At 36.0% G+C, this 20,209-nt stretch overlaps 1 long non-coding RNA gene across 3 annotated transcripts in view; it reads right to left on the bottom strand.

Moving 5' to 3' along the window:
- The window catches only part of LOC138918533 (uncharacterized), a 116,459-nt gene that overhangs the window by 14,644 nt on the left and 81,606 nt on the right, over positions 1-20,209 (bottom strand). For 2 of the 3 annotated variants that reach the window (XR_011428003.1, XR_011428005.1), the window contains exon 3: positions 2,698-2,859. The exons of the other annotated variant lie outside the window; for it this stretch is intronic. This is a non-coding gene — a long non-coding RNA (uncharacterized lncRNA). The remainder of the gene's footprint in view (positions 1-2,697; positions 2,860-20,209) is intronic. 3 annotated transcript variants of the gene reach the window in all.

The following is a 20,209-nucleotide window of genomic DNA, read 5'->3' as shown; positions in this document are numbered from 1 at the left end:
TTAATTTAAAATCTTAATTTAAATTTTAATTTAAAATCTTTATTTGAGAATATTTTATAGCCTAATTAATTGCTTCACTTTATCCTCAGGGGCAATCTCTTCTACTCAGATTTATTGGAAAAGGGCTGCCTTTTTCAAGCCAAAAAAGGGTTCCATAAAGAGTTTGCCAGGATTATTACATGAACGGGAGAAGTCGTTCAAATACTGAAAGACTCAAAGAAGACTGATTAATTCACTAGAAAAATATAATAACTTCTCTTCACTAGGCACCAGCTACATGAGGAAAACAAACCCTTTATTGATTCATTATTGAGTTTAACATTCCTTGCAGTAGAGTTACTTCTTGAGTCAAAATATTGTTTGTAGAAAGTCGTTACTGAATATAAAGTTCCCTGGAGAAACATTGAATTGATAATAATAGTAATAACAAGTAATATTTATGAGCAGTTCATGTTTTGTGGATACTGAGGCTCATACCATTTGCAGAGCCCACTTTAAGAAAAAGAATATAAAATTAGCAATTAAAGTATTTGTTTAGAAGAATAAAGAATATAGTAAATATTACAAATTAAAAAATCATAAATATTACAGTAATCACAAAATTTTCATTTTTGTCTGTCTACTCATTCATTTGGCAATAATTTAAAAGTATTTTCTCTACAGATAATAGAAATATATCATTCTTTCTTCTTCATGGGTGATCAAAACGTCTATTTTATTATGAGAGTTTAGAAGAGTTTCTTTCACATTCACAATTCCTCATAGGTAATGTCACGTAAATTTTAGAATTAATGTCAAAGTTGGGAAAGGCTGTAAATTTTCAGGGCGTTTCAACTTTTCTTGTGCAGCGGCTAAGTTAAATGTCCCTACATCCTTCCAGTGCTTCTTTCCGTAAGACTCACTCATGTCTCTCACATCTCAATATCACCTCTTACCCTGTCACAACAATGGATGAGACTCACAGAAGGAGGTATGAGGATTCCTGAGAGCTTTCTTTAGGCTGTTATAGCCAGCAATAACTTGAATTTGAACTCTACAAGTACATTCCATAAATCAAAACTAATGTATGTATCCTCAACAAAATTTGCTCTTAGCTAGATCCCAAAAAACATTTGCAACAACCTCAAAACTACACTACACACATGCAATGGGAGGGAAATCGGAGTGGTCATATTTGATTGCAGTTAAAATATCTTACTTTTGTAAACTTACAAAAGCATATGAACATGTGAACATACTGCTCAGTCTCCTTTCCAGGGAGTAGGAAGGGCTTAATCAAGTGAAGGACTCTGAAGCTTAAAACACATCTGCTGAGATTTTGGGCCATGAGTTGTGTTGGGATTTGTCTCATTTTACACAGGAGTATCCATTAACATATTAACAGGGACTCCCTCACATGAACTAGCTGGCAATTACCTAGCATAAAGCAAGACTGAGGAACTTAGAACTTTCAATAACTGTTGATTCCAGAATAGTCATGAGCCTGGTGCATGAAAGACTACAAGGCTAAGGAGGTTTGGATTGGGGTTCTGTGGTGGAAGACATAAAATATCCAAAAAATAGCATGAAGACTCACACCTTTGAGGAAAAGAGAATGAAAGAATCAGGGAGTGTTGAAGACAGTCATCACCACTAAGAAATTTTCTTATGCATGCACCTCTGATGAGGATACAAGAGCTCTTAGATATCAGTCTTTTTCTCCTGTCCTCCACCTTACCCTTCTAAAGTTACTTGAGATTTTGGACTTTTCTTCCTGTCTGTTGTGTCTGCAGCCATTTAGAAATAGCCCTAGACATATTTAGAAAGTACAACTAACTTTGCTTGAGAGATTTAAGGAAGATTTCATGAGCGTTTGATGAAGATGGAGTAGGAACAAGGAAGGGCATCTTGGACAAGGGATGGGTAAGAGCAGGGGCAGTATGAAAAGCCACCATATGTCCAGGGAACGGTGATTTCAGTGTGCCTGGTAGGAAATGTTGGTGATAGGAAGCAACCAAAGATGAAGCTGGAGAAGATGGTTGAGACTAAGGAATTCGGACGTGGAGGAAATTGCAGGCCAGGGAAAGCTAGAGGATCTTTGGCAGTACAGAGATATGACGACATTAGTTTCAATACATATAAGAATGGATTTGAACTGAGCAATTTGGAAAGTGTATTATGTCTTTCAGGGAAGGTGACTAAAGCCCTCCAGCACTAATCTAGCAATTTTTTAACAGCACTTGCGTGGCTTAATTGATCTAGCACATCTCTATAAGAGGTTTGATTCAGGAAAAACAAAACCGGTGAGAAATAGTTCTTATATTTACAGGTGCACAAGAGATTAGTGATCAGATATTAGATTTTGTGGCTGATCCTAATTATTTTTACCCAAAACTATTCCAAATGTATAAACACAGACATAGGCACTACGATGTTTAAGAAAATAAACTCCTAAATTTTATAGTGAGTTCCCTTTCCTGGAAATCATAGGTGTTTCACGTATTTTAACAGCATCAATGACTAACTAATATTGTTATGACAAGGTAGCATTATGTTTAGTCAGCTAACCTGTGCATCTTAAATTTTTAAACTAACATTTCTTCTTCTTTTTTTAACCAGAGAGAAAAATTAAACCAAACGAAGGGAAAGAGCAGTTTAGTTCTCAGATTTTTCTATTTGGCACATTTTCCCATAGGATTTTCTTTCACAAGTTCTCGCCTCTCCTGTGGGGTGGGTATGCAGTACTCTGACAGCACGCGGCCAGCACAGGAGATTTGAGCTCCCACACCATGACACGGAACATTTGCCTTTTGACGTTTTCTTTTCCTATCTGATTCTTGCAAACGTTTGATTTTTTCTCAGTTTAAAGTTAGTGTGTCCCTAGTAAAAATAGGCAAAACCAAAAAAGGGAAGAATTACTTTTTTCCATCTTAGTAAAATAGACTATAACTATCGAACTTTTCATTCAGACATATCCACAATGCACATTCTGGCTCTTCACTATAAGAGTCAATGAAATGAAGACATATCATCACTCCCAGGAGAGCTACAGAGAAAAACAGAAATTTTATATTTGGCAATACGCTTTGGGTTATGTTTAACATGTTTATATAGGAAGGAGAATGCACACATAAATGTCATGGACTGAAAAAATTTTCGCACTTTCTGTGGACAATAAATTGTGCTCAGTTTAACAACTTGTTTTAAGCTCAAGTCAACATATTCTAGGTAGAGCTAAAGAACTCTGACAGCAAATCTTATTATACTTAATAAAATTTTTTTTAAATGTAAAACTTATGGCTAATTTTCAAATAATCTTATATTTGGATGATCCTTTTTGTTCAATCTTTTCTTTATGATTTCTAAGAATTTACACTGATTCCAGATGATGCCATTGCCACTAGCAGCTTGCTTATTTGCTAGATTTTTAACTAAAAGCTAGTTAGACAAGCTGTATATTTAAAAACTATCATGAGATTACATATAGGCAAAATACTTGCCAGAGAAGATGCATTTCATTATTTCTGGCACTTTTAAACCATCATAAGCGTCTATTGCAAACACATCTATAAATAGGGCCACATTTCTCCATAATAAAAGGTTGGACAGGTTACACAGATTTCACTGCACATAAAACTTGGAGTATTACCACCTTGTTGAAAACCTTTTCTTCAATTTTTATGAAACTCTCTTGCTTCTCTTTTGATCAACTTGACTGTTCCTTTACAGTTTCCTTTTCTGGTGCTGCTTGTTTTGCTTGCTTTTTTTTGTAAGTCATTAGAACCAGAGAACATCTATGAGAGTCAACTTCACTTTTTCACGCATAGAATGCACTACCTGAAGCTTGCAAAAATGTGCAGCCACCCAGAAAGCTTTGTTCCTGCGTCACAAACTTTGTGCTCACTTGAGAACAATGTCAAAGGTGTTCATTTCTTTGAGTTTATCCTACTCATAGATTGTTGAGCTTCTTGTTTGTGTGTATTAATGTTTTTCATCATATTTTGGAAATCTGGGGCATTTATTTCTACAAGTATTCTTCCTAAACCTTTTTTTCCTATCCTGGGACTCCCAATGTGCATACGTTGACACTCTCATGATGTCCGCCAAGTCTCTTTCATTTTTCTTCATTCTTATTTTCTTTCTGTTCCTCAGACTGGAATCTCTAGTGACCTATTTTCAAGTTCCCTGATTCTTTTATCTCCCAGCTCAATATGCTATTTAGCCCCTCTAGTGAATTTTTCATTTCAGTTACACTTTTTCGATTCCAGAATTTCTGTTTGGTCTCTCAATATAATTTCTCTCTTTATTGATGTTTTTCATTTGTTGAGACATTGTTCTCATACTTTCCTTTACTTATTTACATATGATTTCCTTTACTTCTTTGAACAGATTCTTTTTTTTTAAGCTTAGGAAGATTCACCCTTAGCTAACATCCATGCCAGTCTTCCTTTATTTTTCAGTATGTGGGCTGCTAGCATAGCATGGCCGCTAACTGAACAGTGTAGTTCTGTGCCCAGGAACCAAACCTGGGCCGTCAAAGTGGAGTGCACTGAACTTAACCACTAGGCCAGTGGGGCTGGCCCTGAACATATTTTGAATGGCTAAAGTCTTTGCCTGGTAAATACAACATCTGGTCTTCCTTAGGGACAATTTCTATTTTATTTTCCTGAGTATGAGCCATACTTTGCTGTTTCTTTGTATGTGTCATCTTTATTTGTTGAAAACTGTACATTTTAAATAATATAATTGGAGCAAGTATGGAAGTCAGATTCTCCCTGCTCCCAGGATTTGTTTTTATTGCTGTTTGTTGTTGCCCTTGTTACTATGTATTTGTTTAGTGACTTTCTTGGACTAATTCTCTAAAAATCTGTATTCTTTGTCATCTGTGGCTGCTGAAGTCACTGCTTGATAGCTTAGTGGTCAGCTAATGATTGAACAGATATTTTCTCAAATGCCTTAAGCCAGCAAGTCTTCCACCCTTTACAAAAGGGGCTCTATGTGTGTTGAAATGTGACTTCCACATTCTGGCAGTTTACTACCCTGCCTCAGTCTTCACTTCCAGCTTCTACAGAGCCTCAGGCTCAGCCAGAAGTGAAAAACGGAGGCCTTCTTAGATCTCTCCTGAGCTTGCACACAGTGGCCCACAAGCACATGGACTTCTAGATTCCCAGAAAATATCAGAGCTTTTCAGAGCCTGCTATGGATATATTATTCTTTTGACTTTGTTTTTCATCTTTTTGTCTATCTCTTTCTTTTCCCTAGATGCCATCACTGCATCAGGCAGTAGCAATATTACACAATTGACACTACTTTTTTCTTTTGACACACAGTCTGAGGATTGGGCTTTCCTTACTGAGTGAGCTGAGTCAGGTTAAATAATGACAAACTCTGTGAATGGGGCTTTTAGTAGCTTTCAGGTCAAATCATGACAATTCTCTGGGGACTGATCTTTTGTGGGGAGCTCCAAACCTATTCTTCTTCCCTCTCCAGTGGCTGCTAGATGGCTGTTTTTCATAGCTACTGTTGCTCCAAGACTGCTGCTTTTCAGAGCTACTGTGGAGCTGAGGTGAGAAGTAGGTGGACAGGGAATTTTAAAATGTGGCAATCCTTGCTATTCTTACTGAGAGTCAACTGTTTTTCTTGAATAAACCTTCATCGGATTGTTGTAAGCCTTTGGATAATTCCAAGAGTTCTGAAAAAGTTGATTTTGACAGCTTTTGCCAGTGTTAATCCTTTTCTGGAGGAGTGGGTTTTTGAAGGTCCTTTCTCTACCATTTGGGAAGTGCTTCTCTCTCATGTTTGTAGAGTTCATTGGATATGCTGGATATGAGTGCTTTATCAGATATGTGATTTGAAAATATTTTCTCCTTGTCTGTGGTTTGACTTTTGATCTCTTAGCAGTGTATTTCAAAAGTAGAGATTATTAACTTTGATGAAGTCAAAGAAACAAATTGTTTTATTTAATAAATTGTGCTTTTGTTGTCCTATTTAAGAATTCTTTGCCTAATCATGAAGTTTTCTCCTATTTTAATCTGAAATATTTATGGTTCTAATTTTTATGCTTAAGGCTATGATCCATTTTGGGTTACTTTTTGCATCTGGCGTGACGTATAAATAAAAGTGCTTTTTGTTTTTCTGTTTTTTTGGTGAGGAAGATTGTCCCTGAGCTAACCTCTGTGCCAATCTTCCTCTGTTTTATACGTGGGATGCCGCCACAGCATGGGTTGATGAGTGGTATGTAGGTCCATGCCCAGGATCCAAAATCGTGAACCCCAGACCGCTGAAGCAGAGCAGGTGAACGTAACCACTATGCCACAGGCCGGCCCCTCAAAGTTCACTTTTTAAATGTGGATATACAATTTTTCTAGCATCTGTTGTTGACAAGACTAGACATTCTCATTGATATGTGTTTGTATCTTGACCCGAAATTAGTTGTTCATCTATTTATAACATCTTAGCAATATCAAGTCATTTTGTCCATGATTACAGTATATTTCTCCATTTATTTTTGTCTTTAATTTTTCTCAGCAATGCTTTTTAGCTTCAGGTGTTTTTGTCTAAAGCAATATCATTCATTGCTAGCATATAGAAATGCAGTCTTTGTTATAATGACATTATACTCTTCAACACTGCTGAATCCACTTATTAGTTTTAGTAGCTTTTTTGTAGATGCTCTGGAATTTTCCACATAGGCAATCATCTAGCCTGTGAACAAACACTGTTTTATATCTTCTTTTTCAATCAAGATAATTTTTATTGAAAGCAATTTCAACATCATGGCAGAATGAGCTGTCCTTTATCTCTCCCCTCTAAGTTACAACCAGTCAGACATCCACTGACCAACAAAGGACTCCCTGCACAGCATACCAGAATGTCTGAGTTATCCACACATCTATACATCTGAAGGTGGACAGGTTGAACCTCAAAGAACCAGTGGAACTAGAGGAGCAGCCCTCGTCCTCTCCTCTGATAGAGGTGATCCAAGGTGCAAATCCTCACGCTGGCACCCATGCCAGCAAGAATAGGCTGCAAGGGCAAATACAGCACTCATGGCTTGGCCTCTGTCCCTCCAGTGGTGGTGGGTGCTACACACATCCTGAGGCTTGAGGACACAGGTGAGCCTGTTACATGGCCTTGTCCCCTTCCCTTGGCAGTGGCACTGGTCTTTCCATCAGTGGAGACTACATCCAAGGCACAAATTTCCCAGCTGGGGTGGATGCTCTGACCTGAGGTTTTAAGGTAGGTTACCAGTGCACGCTAGTGCTGACCACCAGAGGCTGTGCCCCCTGCCCCTCCCAACAGTGGTGAGTGGCACACATGTCCTGATGCTCCAGGACACAGTGAATTTGGTGACCTGGCCCCCTACCCCAGCAGTGACACTGGTCTTTCCAGCAGTGAAGACAGCAACTGAAAGATGAATTTCACTGTAAAGAGCAGAGTGCCTTGACCTGAGGTTTCAAACCACACTAGTGAGTGCCAGTTACCAGAAACTTCAGGACCAGCAACAATGCTTGTGGCTTAGCCCCTACTTCTCCCCTAGCAGTGGCAGGTGGCATCTGAAACCTGAGGCTTCAGGAACCACAGCAGAACCAGAGACCCAGTCCCCAGTGGTGGTACCACCAACACCAGCTTTACCAGCAGAGGGAGCTACATAGCTGGGCCCCCAACAGTAATAGTGACACCTGCCAGCACCTGCCAAATACAATTGAAGCAGCTCAGAACAAAAGCAACCAAAGCTGTACCCAAATAATAAAGGTGGCCACTACCACAAATGTATTGGCAGAGGATCAGTTCATCGAACACAGTAAGAACTACAGTAACACAGTAGAACAGAGGGAGAGTGGCAGCTCTCCAGGAACCAAATTTGAAGTTACAGAAGATTACAATCTGACTGACAGAGAATTCAAAATAGCTGTCATAAAGAAACTGAACATGGGCCTGGCCTGGTTGCACAGTGGTTAAGTTTGCACATTCCACTTCAGTGGCCCAGGGTTTGCTGGTTTGGATCCCGGGTGCAGACCTATGCACTGCTTGGCAAGCCATGCTGTAGCAGGTGTCCCACATATAAAGTAGGGGAAGATGGTTATGGAAGTTAGCTCAGGGCCAGTCTTCCTCAGAAAAGAGAGGAGGATTGGCAGTGGATGTTAGTTCAGGGCTTATCTTCCTCAACAACAACAAAAAAGTAACTCAACAAGTTACAAGAAAACTCAGAAAGACAGTTCAATGAGCTCAGGAATAAAATCAATGAGCAGAAGGAATATGTCACCAAAGAGACTGAAGCTTTAAAAACAAGAACCAAACAGAAATTCTGGATATGAAAAACACAATTAATGAGATAAAAAGTAATATAGAGGGGCCAGCCTGGTGGTGTCATGGTTACATTAACATGCTCTGCTTCAGTGGCCTGGAGTTTGCAGATTCAGACACCATGCATGGACATATGCACTTCTCATCATGCCATCTGTGGCAGCATCTCACATACAAAAAATAGAGGACTATTGCCACAGATGTTAGCTCAGTGACAGTCTTCCTCAAGCAAAAAGAGGAAGATTGTCAACAGATGTTAGCTCAGGGCCAATCTTCCTCAGACACACACAAAATAATTCAGAAAGCATAAAAAATAGAACAAACCTATGGAGGAGAGAATCAGTGAACTCGAAGATAAAAACCTAGAAATGATTGAAGTGGTGGAGGAGAGAGAACTAAGATTTTTAAAAATGAAGAAATTCTTTGAGACATATCCAACTCATTGAGGAAAAGTAACATTATAGGTTAGTTTTAGATTATAGGTATCCCAGTGGGAAAAGAGATGAAGAAAGAAGCAGAGAAATTATTCAAAGAAATAATACTTGAGAACTTCCCAAACTTGGCAAAGGAAGTGGTCATGCAAGCACATGAAGCTAATAGAACTCTTACATATATCAATGCTAAAAGATCTTCTCCAAGGCATATAATATTAAAGCTGGTAAAAGTCACTGACAAAGAAAAATTACGAAGGGTAAGAAGAGAGAAGAAAATAACCTACAAAGGAACCCCCATCAGGTTTTCAGTGGATTTCTCAGCAGAAATCTGAGATACAGGAGAGAGTGGAATGATATATTCAATATATTGAAAGAGAAAACCTATCAGCCAAGAATACTCTATCCAGTGAAATTATCCTCCAGATATGACAGAGAAATAATGGTTTTCCCAGACAAATAAAAGCTGAGGGAGTTCTTTGCCACTAGACTTGTCTTACAAGAAATGATGAAGGGAGCCTTCCTACCTGAAACAAAAAGGCAAACTTTTACAAGGTTTTGGGCAAGGAGATAAATAGACAGACAAAATCAGAAAACTGCAATAGTGTATGAAAATAGGTTAGCAAACACTTAACTGTAAAATAAAAGAGAAAGAGAAAGAAAGCATCAAAAACAACTCTAAACACTTCAATTTGGTCACAAACTCACAATACAAAAAAGAATAATTTGTGACATCAAAAACGTAGAAGGGGAAGAGGAAAAGGATGGAAACTCTTTAGGTTAATGGAGACAAGAGGCCATCAGAAAATGGACTATATCATCTATGAGATCTTTCATATAAACCTCACAGTGACCACAGAACAAAAAATCAGAGCAGAGTCACAAATCATAAATAAACAGAAAACTGAGAAAACCATCACAGAAAACCACCACTGAAATGGCAGAAAGAAAAAATGGAAATATAGAACAACGGGAAAACAAAAGATCGAATGGCAGTATTAAGCCCTCACATATCAACAATCACTGTAAATGGATTGAATTCTCAAATCAAAAGACACAGAGTGGCTAGATGGATTAAAAAGCAATACTCAACAATATACTGTCTCCAAGAAACACATCTCAGCTCTAAAGGCAAACATAAGCTCAAAGAGAAGGGATGGAAGATGATACTCCAGGCAAATGGCAAGCAAAAGAAAGTGGCTGTAGCCATACTTATATCAGATAAGGTGGACTTCAAGATAAAAAAGATAACAAGAGACAAAGATGGTCATTATACAATGATAAAAAGGACATTCCACCAAGAAGACATAATATTTATTAATGTATATGCACCTAAAACAGGAGCACCAAAGTATATAAAGCAACTATTAACAGACCTAAAGGGAGAGATTGACAGCGACATAATAATAATAGGGGACCTTAACACCCCACTTACATCAATGGATAGCCCATCCAGAGAGAGCATCAACAAGGAAACAGTGACCTTAAATGAAACACTAGACTAGATGAACTTAAAAGATGTATCTAGAACATTCTATCCAAAATAGCAGAATACACATTCTTCTCAAGTGCACATGGAACATTCTCAAAGATAGATCATATTTTGGGAAACAAGGCAAACCTTGATAAATTTACGAAGATTGAAATCACATCAAGCATTTTTATGACTATAATGCTATGAAACTAGATATAAAGTATTAAAAAAAATGGGGAAATCACAAATATGTGGAGACTAAGTAATATACTACCAAACAGCTGCTGGATCAATGAAGAAACCAAAAGAGAAATCAAAAAATACCTAGAGACAACTGAAAATGAAAACAAAACATATAAAAACTTTTGGGATGCAGCAAAACCTGCACTAAGAGGGAAGTTTATAGAAATATGAGCTTACCTCAATAAACAAGAAAAATCTCAAATAAAAAAGCCTATCCTATACCTAAAAGCAGAAAAAGAGGAACAAAGCCCAAAGTCAGTAGAAGGAAATAAATAATAAAAATCAGATCAGAAATGAAATAGAGACTGAAAAAAAAAATAGAAAGGATCAATGAAACTAAGACCAAACTTGATAAACCCTAGCCAGACTCACTCAGAAAAAAAGATATAAGGCTCAAATAAATAAAATCAAAAATGAAAGAGGAGAAATTACAGCAGATACCACAAAAATACAAAAGATTATAACAGAATACTATGAAAAGCTATATGCCAACAGAATGGATAACCTGGAAGAAATGGATAAATTCTTAAAATCATACAACTTCCCAAAACTGATTCAAGAAGGAATAGAGAATCTGAATAGACCAATCACAAGTAAAGAGAAACAGTAATCAAAAACCTCCGAAAAAACAAAAGTCCAGGACTGGATGGCTTCTTTGGTGAATTTTATGAAACATTCAAAGAAGATTTACTTCCTATCCTTCTCAAACTATCACGAAAAACTGAGGAGACCAGTATGCTTCCTGAGTCATTTGATGAGGTCACTATTACTCTGATACCAAAATCAGAAAAGGACAACACAAAAAAGGAAAATTATAGGTCAGTATTGCTAATGAACATAGATGAAAAAATCCTCAACAAAATATTAGCAATTTGTATACAACAATACATTAAAAGGATCATACACACCATCAAGTGGGATTTATTCCGGGGATGCAGGGATGGTTCAAGATCTGCAAATCCAGAAATGCGATACACCACATTAACAAAATGGCAAATAAAAATCATGTGATCATCCTAAAAGATGCAGAGAAAGCATTTGACAAGATCTGATCTCCATTTATGCTAAAATCTCTAAATAAAATGGCTATAAAATGAAAATATCTTGACATAATAAAGGCCATATATAACAAACACACAGCCAACATCATATTCAACAGAGAAAAACTGAAAGCCATTCCTCTTAGAAGAGGAACAAGACAAGGATGCCCACTCTTGACACTCAACATAGTACTGGAAGTTTTAGCCAGAGCAATTAGGCAAGAAAAATACCTAAAACATATCCAAATTGAAAAGAAAGATGTGAAACTCTCACTATTTGTGGATGACTTGATTCTACATAGAGAAAACCCTGAAGAATCCATCAAAAAAACTTTTAGAAATAGTCAACAAATAGAGTAAACTTGCAGGATGCAAAATCAACATACAAAAGTAAGTTGCATTCCTATACACTAATAATGAACTAGCAAAAAGAGAAGTCAAGAATATAATCCCATTTACAATTGCAAAAAAAAGAATACAATATCTAGAAATAAATCTAATGAAGAAGGTGAAAGATCTATACACTGAAAACTATAAGACATTGTTGAAAGAAATTGGAGAAGATATAAACAAATGGAAAGATATTCTATGCTCATGGATTGGAAGAATAAACATGGTTAAAATGTCCATATTACATAAAGCAATGCACAGATTCAATGCAATCCCAATCAGAATTCCAACGACAGTCTTCATGGAAATAGAACTAAGAATCCCAATATTTATATAGAACAACAAAAGACCTCAAATAACCAAAAGAATCATGAGAACAAAGAACACAATTTGGAGGTATCACATTCCCTGAGTTCAAATTATACTATAAAGTGATAGTAATCAAAATAGCCTGGTACTGGCACAAAAACAGATACACAGAGCAATGGAACAGAATTGAGAGGTCAGTAATAAAACCACACATCTACAGACAACTAATCTTTGACAAAGGAGACAAGAACATACAATGGAGAAAGAAAAGTCTTTTCAATAAATGGAGTTGGGAAGACTGGACAGATGTGCAAAAGAATGAAAATAAACTATTATCTTAAACCCTACACAAAAATGGACTCAAAATGGATTAAAGACTTGAATGTATGACCTGAAACCATAAACCTACTATAAGAAAAGATAAGCAGTACACTCTTTGATGTTGAGTTTAATAGTATCCTTTCAAATACCATGTCTACTCAGGCAAGGGTAACACAAGAAAAAATAAACAAATGGGACTACATCAGACTAAACAGCTTCTGCAAAACAAAGGAAACAATCAACAAAATGAAAAGACAACCTAACAACTGGGGGAAAACACTTGCAAATCATATATCTAACAAGGGCTTAATTTCCAAAATATGTAAAGAATGCATACAACTCAACAACAAAAAAAATGAACAACTTGATCAATAAATGGGCAGAGGATATGAACAGACATTTTTCCAAAGAAGATATCCAGATGGTAAACAGGTAAATGAAAAGATGTTCAATTTCACTAAGTATTAGGGAAACGCAAATCAAAACTACGAGATATCACCTCACCACCCTCACCAGAATGGCTATAATTAACAAGACAAGAAATAATAGGTGTTGGAGAGGATGTGGATGAAAGGGAACCCTTATACACTACTGGTGGGAATGCATACTGGTGCAGCCACTATGGAAAACAGGATGGAGATTGCTCAAAAAATGAAAAATAAAAATACCATATGATGCCACTATTCCACTACTGGGTATCGATCCAATGAATATGAAATCAACAATTCAAAAGAATTTATGCACCCCTATGTTCACTGCAGCATTATTTACAATAGCGAAGAAATGGGAGCAACCCAAGTGCCCATGAATGCGTGATTGGATAAAGAAGATGTGGTTTATATATACAATGGAATACCACTCAAACATAAAAAAGACAAAAATTGTACCATTTGTGACAACATGGTTGGACCTTGAAGGTATTATGCTGAACTAAATAAATCAGACAGAAAAAGACAAATACGGTATGATTTCACTCATATGTGGAGGAGAAACTCATAGATAAGGAAAACAGATTAGTGATTACCAGAGGAAAAGGGGGTAGGAGGAGGTTGAAAGGGGTGAAGGGGCACATGTGTGTGGTAATGGATAAAAACTAGACTATTGATGGTGAACACGATGCAATCTGTGCAGAAACTGAAATATAATAATGTACACCTAAAATTTACATGATGTTAAAAGCCAATACGACTTCAATAAAAAAGTTAAATAGAGCTATTTTCATATGAGAAATAATAAAAATTAAAACCAAAAAAAGAGATAACTTTTTATTTTAATTTTTTCCTTATTTCACTCTCTATAATCTCTAGTACAACGTTGAATACAGATAGAATAGTGGCTATCCTTGTCTTGTTCTTGATCTTAGGGGGAAAACATTTAGTCTTTCACCATTAAATATGATGCTGACTGCAGGGTTTTCATGGCTGTTTCTCATCAGTTTTCAGAATTTTTCTTGTATTTCTAGCTTAATGATGGTTTTGTTCCAGGATCGTTTGTTGCATTTTGTAAAATATTCTTTTCTACATTTATTGAGATGATCGTATGTTTTTCTTTTTTAGATTGTTAATATCGTAACAATCTAAATACTGATTGCAAATGATCGTAAAATATTTATTTGCTCTTTGATATCATCTGAAAATATTGTTTGTAATATCTATTTACAGTGCAAGCAGAGCACATTTTAAAAATGAATAACTAAAATATATTCAGGATATAATAATCATAGTGAATAAAACTACACTGTGACTCCTCTGAAGTAGTGTGCACAAATGGAAATTAGGGAAAAATCCATATTTTTCCATATTAGCATGAAATATTGTATTTTCCTTTCCTGTATGTCTGTTAAAATGCAATAGTGTAATCACTAATATAAACGTATAAAAGTCTTGTTAAGGCAATAAATTAAATAATATTTAAAATGTTTCTTTCTAAATAAAATACATTATTCAGAGCTGAAAAAAAGTTGAAAATGGGAAGCGATACTTTTAGCTAATTTTTTAAATTATTAAAATTTGCATCTTGTACTTATTCGTTATCTATTTCAATTCCTAAAGAATATATAAGTAAAATAGTGTTCATTTTGATGTTATTGACTGACCTAGTTGGCAAGAAGAAGCATGAAAACATGGCAGCAAAGTGGCCCATTTGTTAATAACCTAAGTTAATACAAAAAGACCATCAGAAAATAAACTGTTAGATTTCTTAGGCATAATTGTTCCTCCTAAGCAGCAGGAATTACCAGATAGAATAGGTGAGGCAACACAAATTTACGAATGTTTAATTTATGACACGAATTTATTTACAATCTTTTCAGCAAGTGACACAAATGGGTAAGACCCAAGAAGTTTTGAACGTGTAGTTTCATTGTTATTCTTTTTATTTACTCACCAAATCTATTACCTCTTTAATAGTTCAGACCCTTCTTGCACGAACCTTGGCTAAACTGCGCCTCAGAGCTTCACCTGCAGTGAAGGGTAGTGAAGCAACTTATCACTCTGGCCTTGGTTATTGCTACTTGCTTAGTTTGCATGTTAACCTTTTCATTACACTATTAACATAAAAAAAGGACCCAATACCTGGAGTGATTAGGAGTATATTTAATTCTATCCATGAAAACAAGTTTTGAATCCCAGTTAGCTTTCAAACTAACTGCAGTATTTCTTTCATCTGGCAAAAGTAGCAAGAAAATTGGTTTTAGGTAAAATGCAGCTGAAAAATCTATTAGAGAAGGGTACACCAAAACGGAATCTCATTCCCCAAGTTGCTAACAAAATTCCAACGTGCATGCTTTTATTTTTCAAAAAAAAAATTAAATTGATATATCATACACTTCCCCCAAATCTTATTAATTTGGTGATTCTCCTATTGAAAAATGTATCCAAAAGTGAGGAGGAAAATTTATTTAAAGCTGATCTTCTTCGGATATATGTTTTGAGCGAAAAAGCAATAGATCTTAGGATCTATACTGTGAGTATAGCCGGAAGACTCCTCTCTCGTCATGAAAACAGACACATAAATTTCCACGTGCATAACCTGGTGTAAAATATCTTTTCATCGGGTGTTGGAGATAACAGAAGGGCTGTGAGGCAAAAATTGGCTCTGATCTTCACTGGACCATTCAGCATCACCTGGTTTCACCGGCTGTGAATTACACGTGGTACAAAGCGCCTGGAGGAGCAGATGCAGAGATGTTCGTGTCCTGAACTTGGAGCCCTGTTGGTATCAAAGCAGCTCACTGGAGGATGCTTCAACCCCCAAAGACTATTTGACCACATTTCCAGAGCTTTCTGATATAAAACACTTTAAGAAATAAAAGATAATATGCTAAGGCTTTCATCCCTCTCCCCTCAGACTCCATTATAATCACCTTCTGAGGAAGCACACCTCATTACAAAACCAAATTGCTTGCCTCCCAAGAGCTACTTTTTAGTCTGGGTGGATTTTACTTATCCTCCAAACAACCAAAAATAATCAAGATGATTGTCTGAGTTTGACAATGTCTGATGGCTTTTGCATAATAAAGTCAGAAAGATTTTCTTTTCTTTGTTTTTTTCTTTAAGAAAATTCCTTCTGATAAACGGAGACTCTATAATTGATGCATATTAAGAGTAACATTATTAATTCACATCATATGAATACTTATAAACATTTGTATTAAAAAAACAGAGTTTCAGTTATCTGAATTTAGAGATCTTAATCACATCACTAAGAAGCCAGCCAGAAGTATCTATTCTTATATTATTCTTATGTTATTTAATCTACCTTTTGTCCTCGAAATATTTTCCCTTGGTATTTTTGTCTAAAATACAATAGCATAATCACTAATATAAGTATACATAAAAGTCTTTTTCAGGCAATAAAGTACAAAGTATTTAAAATGTTTCTTTCTAAATAAAAGTTATTATCAAGTGCCAGGGAGAATCTCAAACAACTTTTAGGGAGAGAGCACCCAGAAATGGTGACTATAAGTTTAATGTAGCCTTCAGTTTGAAATTACATGGACCAGATTCGTCCCTGGTTTTCAAAACTCTTGTCTGGTACTGCTTTTTTCAGTCTTTAAAGTTGCCCTCACTTTGTCTTTGGAATCGTAGTCTGAACTGAGACAACTCATGTTTTCCAAAACTTAAAGATGAAGTTCTACAGTTCTCAACTCAGACGGGCTGGAGATACTTGGAGGAGCAGGGTGGTAGGTCTATTTGCATGATGACGTTAGGAGTCTCCTAAGATGAAATTTACCATAAAGAGAGAGAGAGAGGGAGAGAGAGAGAGAGAGAGAAAGGGGAAGAAGAAGGAGAAGGAGAGAAGCAGAGAGAGAGGGAGATAATGAATAGATTGTTGGCAGGCGTTATCCTGTGCATCGTAGGATGTTAGCAGCATTTCAGGCCTCTATCCACTAGATATCAATACCAATCCCTGCTAACTCCTCCCCCAGTTATGACAACCAAAAATGTCTCTAGACGTTGTTAAATATACCCTGGGGCAAACTCATCCTTGGCTAAGAGCCCCTGATAGAAGGGAAGGAGGGTTTTGAGCATAACTTTGCAGTGCGTTATTCAGATTATCATTTGGATTGGCTTGCTCTGCACCCCAATCAATGTGGCCAGGATCAGGAGTGCAGAGTGAACACAGATATGAGGATGAATTCCGTAGAACCTATCAGGAGAGTTAGAAGACCTCATGGCTACAGCTGGATGAAGGAGAAGGCTTTCAGAACTATATTCAAAGGTATATCATGTGAACCAGCTCCTGGGAACTTTCTGAAAAAAATAATATATAGATAGATAGATAGATACATATACATATACATACACACACAAACTCATGTGAGTGTTACCTCTCTTTTTGTTCTAGTCTCATGAAATGGCTGTGTGGAATTTAAATTTATTACCAATAGTGACCCTGTTGTAACGTAACTCCCAGGCTGGTGTCAACCAAGAAAATGAAGGTTATATCCTTATTAATTTTAAATACCACAAAATTATCTCTTACTTGAAATCTTTGCATCTAATAGTACAAATTTATAAGTTTGATGGATTTGAGAGTATATGGGAACTTTTGTGCTTTTCAACACTAGCTAAACCCAGAGAGGATTAAATGACAATGTGGGCCTTATTGTACCATGTACCAGTGGTCTCAGTGTCATCTCCTGGTTGGCAGTATTGACATCAACAAATCAACTTGTTAGAAATGAAATTCTCATACAAATGAAATCATATAGTACTTGTTTTTCTCTATCTGACTTATTTCACTTAGCATAATACCTGCTAAGTCCATTCATGTTGTCACAAATGGCAAGATTTCATTCTTTTTATGGCTAAGTAATATTCCATTGAATAGATATACCACATCTTCTTTATCCATTCATCTATCAATAAGCACTTAGTTGCTTCCTTTTCTTGGCTATTGCAAATTACGCTGCAATGTGGCTTCTAAAACAAAAAAAGCAAACAAAACAAAACAGAAACAATCATAGATACAAAGAACAAATGTGTGGTTGCTGGAGGGGCCGGGTGGGGGGATGAGTGAAATCGGTGAAGGGGATCAAGAAGTATAAACTTCCATTAATAAAATAAATGTAGAAAATAAATGGGTCACAGGGACGTGGTGTACAGCATGGGGAATATAGTCAATGATATTGTAATAACTTGGTGTGGTGACAGATGGCTGAAGTTATTGTGGTGATCACTTCATAATGTATAAAAATATTGAGTCATTGTGTCATACACCTGAAACTAATATAGGATTGTATGTCACTTATAATTCAATTAAAAAAAAGGACATGCAAATTCTTGGGAACCACCCCAGACCTACCGAATCACTCTTCCATTTTTAGTTTTCTATGAGTACTTTTTCATGAATGGATTTTGAATTTTATCAAATTACTTTTCTGTCTCTTAGGAGATGCATTTTAAGATTCTCTTTTTAATCAGTTAGTGCACCTTATTTTAAAATACATTTTCTTATGTTAAAACAATCTTTGTGTGTCTGGAGTGAACTCATCTGGGACAAGATATTATCCCTTTTACATATTTGTTGAGTTTTTTTTGCTAATATTTAGTATTTGAGTAAGCCTCTATATTCGAGTGAAATTAGGTTTTAGGTTCGCTTTCTCATATTATCCTCATCTGGTTATGGTATCAAGTTTACATTAACCTCATAAAACTAGTTGGAGAATACTTCTCTCTTCTCATGAAATATTTCCATAGGATTTGAATTCTCTTCCTTTGACTGTATGAAAGTATTCATCTCTAAAGCTGTATAGGTTTAACGTTTTCTCTGCTGAAAAAATTTGTGATATTAATTGAAATATTTCATGACGATATGACCACTTAGGATTTATTTTTTCTTTCATCACATTTCTTAATCTATATTTTTCTAGGAATTTCTTTTTTCATCTAAGTTTTTCACTATAAATTTCTTCGAAATGTTAAAGTTATTCAAATTTTTCTTTTCATCCTTTTAATTCCTTGCTACTCAAGGTGCATTCTGCAGATAGGCAGCAATAGCATGACCTGGGAGCATTTTAGAACTGCTCAACCTTGGGTCCTACCCCAGGCCTACTTAATGAGGTCCCTGCTGTGGGCCAAATTGTGTCTCCCCCCCACCAAACTAATATATTGAAGTTCTTACTCTCAGTACATTAGAATGTGATGGTAATTGAAGATAGGGCCTTAAAGAGGTAATTAAGGTTAAATTAGGTCATACAGGTGGGCTCTAATTAAATATAATTAGTGTCCTTATAAGAAGAGGAAGAGACATGGGGGATGCATAAACATAGAAGAGAGACCATGTATAAGCCGAGGAGAAAGGCCTCAGGAGAAAGCAAAACTGCCAGCGCCCTGATCTTGGACTTCTGCCCCTACCACTGTGAGAAAATGAATTTCTGTCGTTTAAGTCTCCCAGTTTGTGGTATTTTGTTATGGCCATCCTAGCAAAGTAATGTAGTCCTCAAGTTTTTTGTAAGCACATTAAGTTTTGAGAAGCGTTGTTTAATCTCTCCTGCATCTGCACTAATATCCCCTTTTACATTACTAATATTGTTTGCTTGTGCCTTGACACTTTTTTCTTGATCAATATTTCCAGAAATTTATCCATTTTATTAGACTTTTAAAAGGACTAACTTTTAGCTTTCTTGATCATCAATATTATATCTTTGTATGTTATTTTATTATTTTCTTCAATTACATTTGTTATTTTGTTTTACTTTGAATCTATCCCATTGTTCTCAGGTAGAATTTTTAAGCTTAATGTTACTGATACTATATAATGGGACATAATATTAATATTAAACTAGACAGACATGTGGGGTTTTGACCAGACACATTGATAATATGCAGTTGTTAGTTTATCCATATGTCTTAGAAATTTTGAGTCTTTTTATATTAGCCAAAATTTGAAAAGACTTCCCTCTTCTCATTTTGGCAAACTCTAAGTGCACCAAATTGTGTCAGCGGATTCTTTACGGCATGGATGTGTGGTGGTTCTGCTGCTCCAGCTGCAAGGAGATGAGACATAACGCTGCTTTACAAAAGTGTATAGCCATAAAATGGGAATCCTGTAGTTTGTCTAAACATCAATAAGGACAAAATTCTCTTTATCAAACAGAGTAGAACGTATAAATTTTCCATACTCTGCATTGATATTCCAAAGATAATTACCAAATCCTGTTGATTTTACGTTCATGTATTTTCCTATATCTTCTTTCAAAATCTTAGTAC

The sequence above is a fragment of the Equus caballus genome, chromosome 17 (genome assembly GCF_041296265.1).
Source record: "Equus caballus isolate H_3958 breed thoroughbred chromosome 17, TB-T2T, whole genome shotgun sequence".
NCBI classification, from domain to species: domain Eukaryota; kingdom Metazoa; phylum Chordata; class Mammalia; order Perissodactyla; family Equidae; genus Equus; species Equus caballus.
The sequence above is the reverse complement of the archived record's forward strand: the minus strand, read 5'-3'. Positions and strand labels throughout refer to the sequence as shown.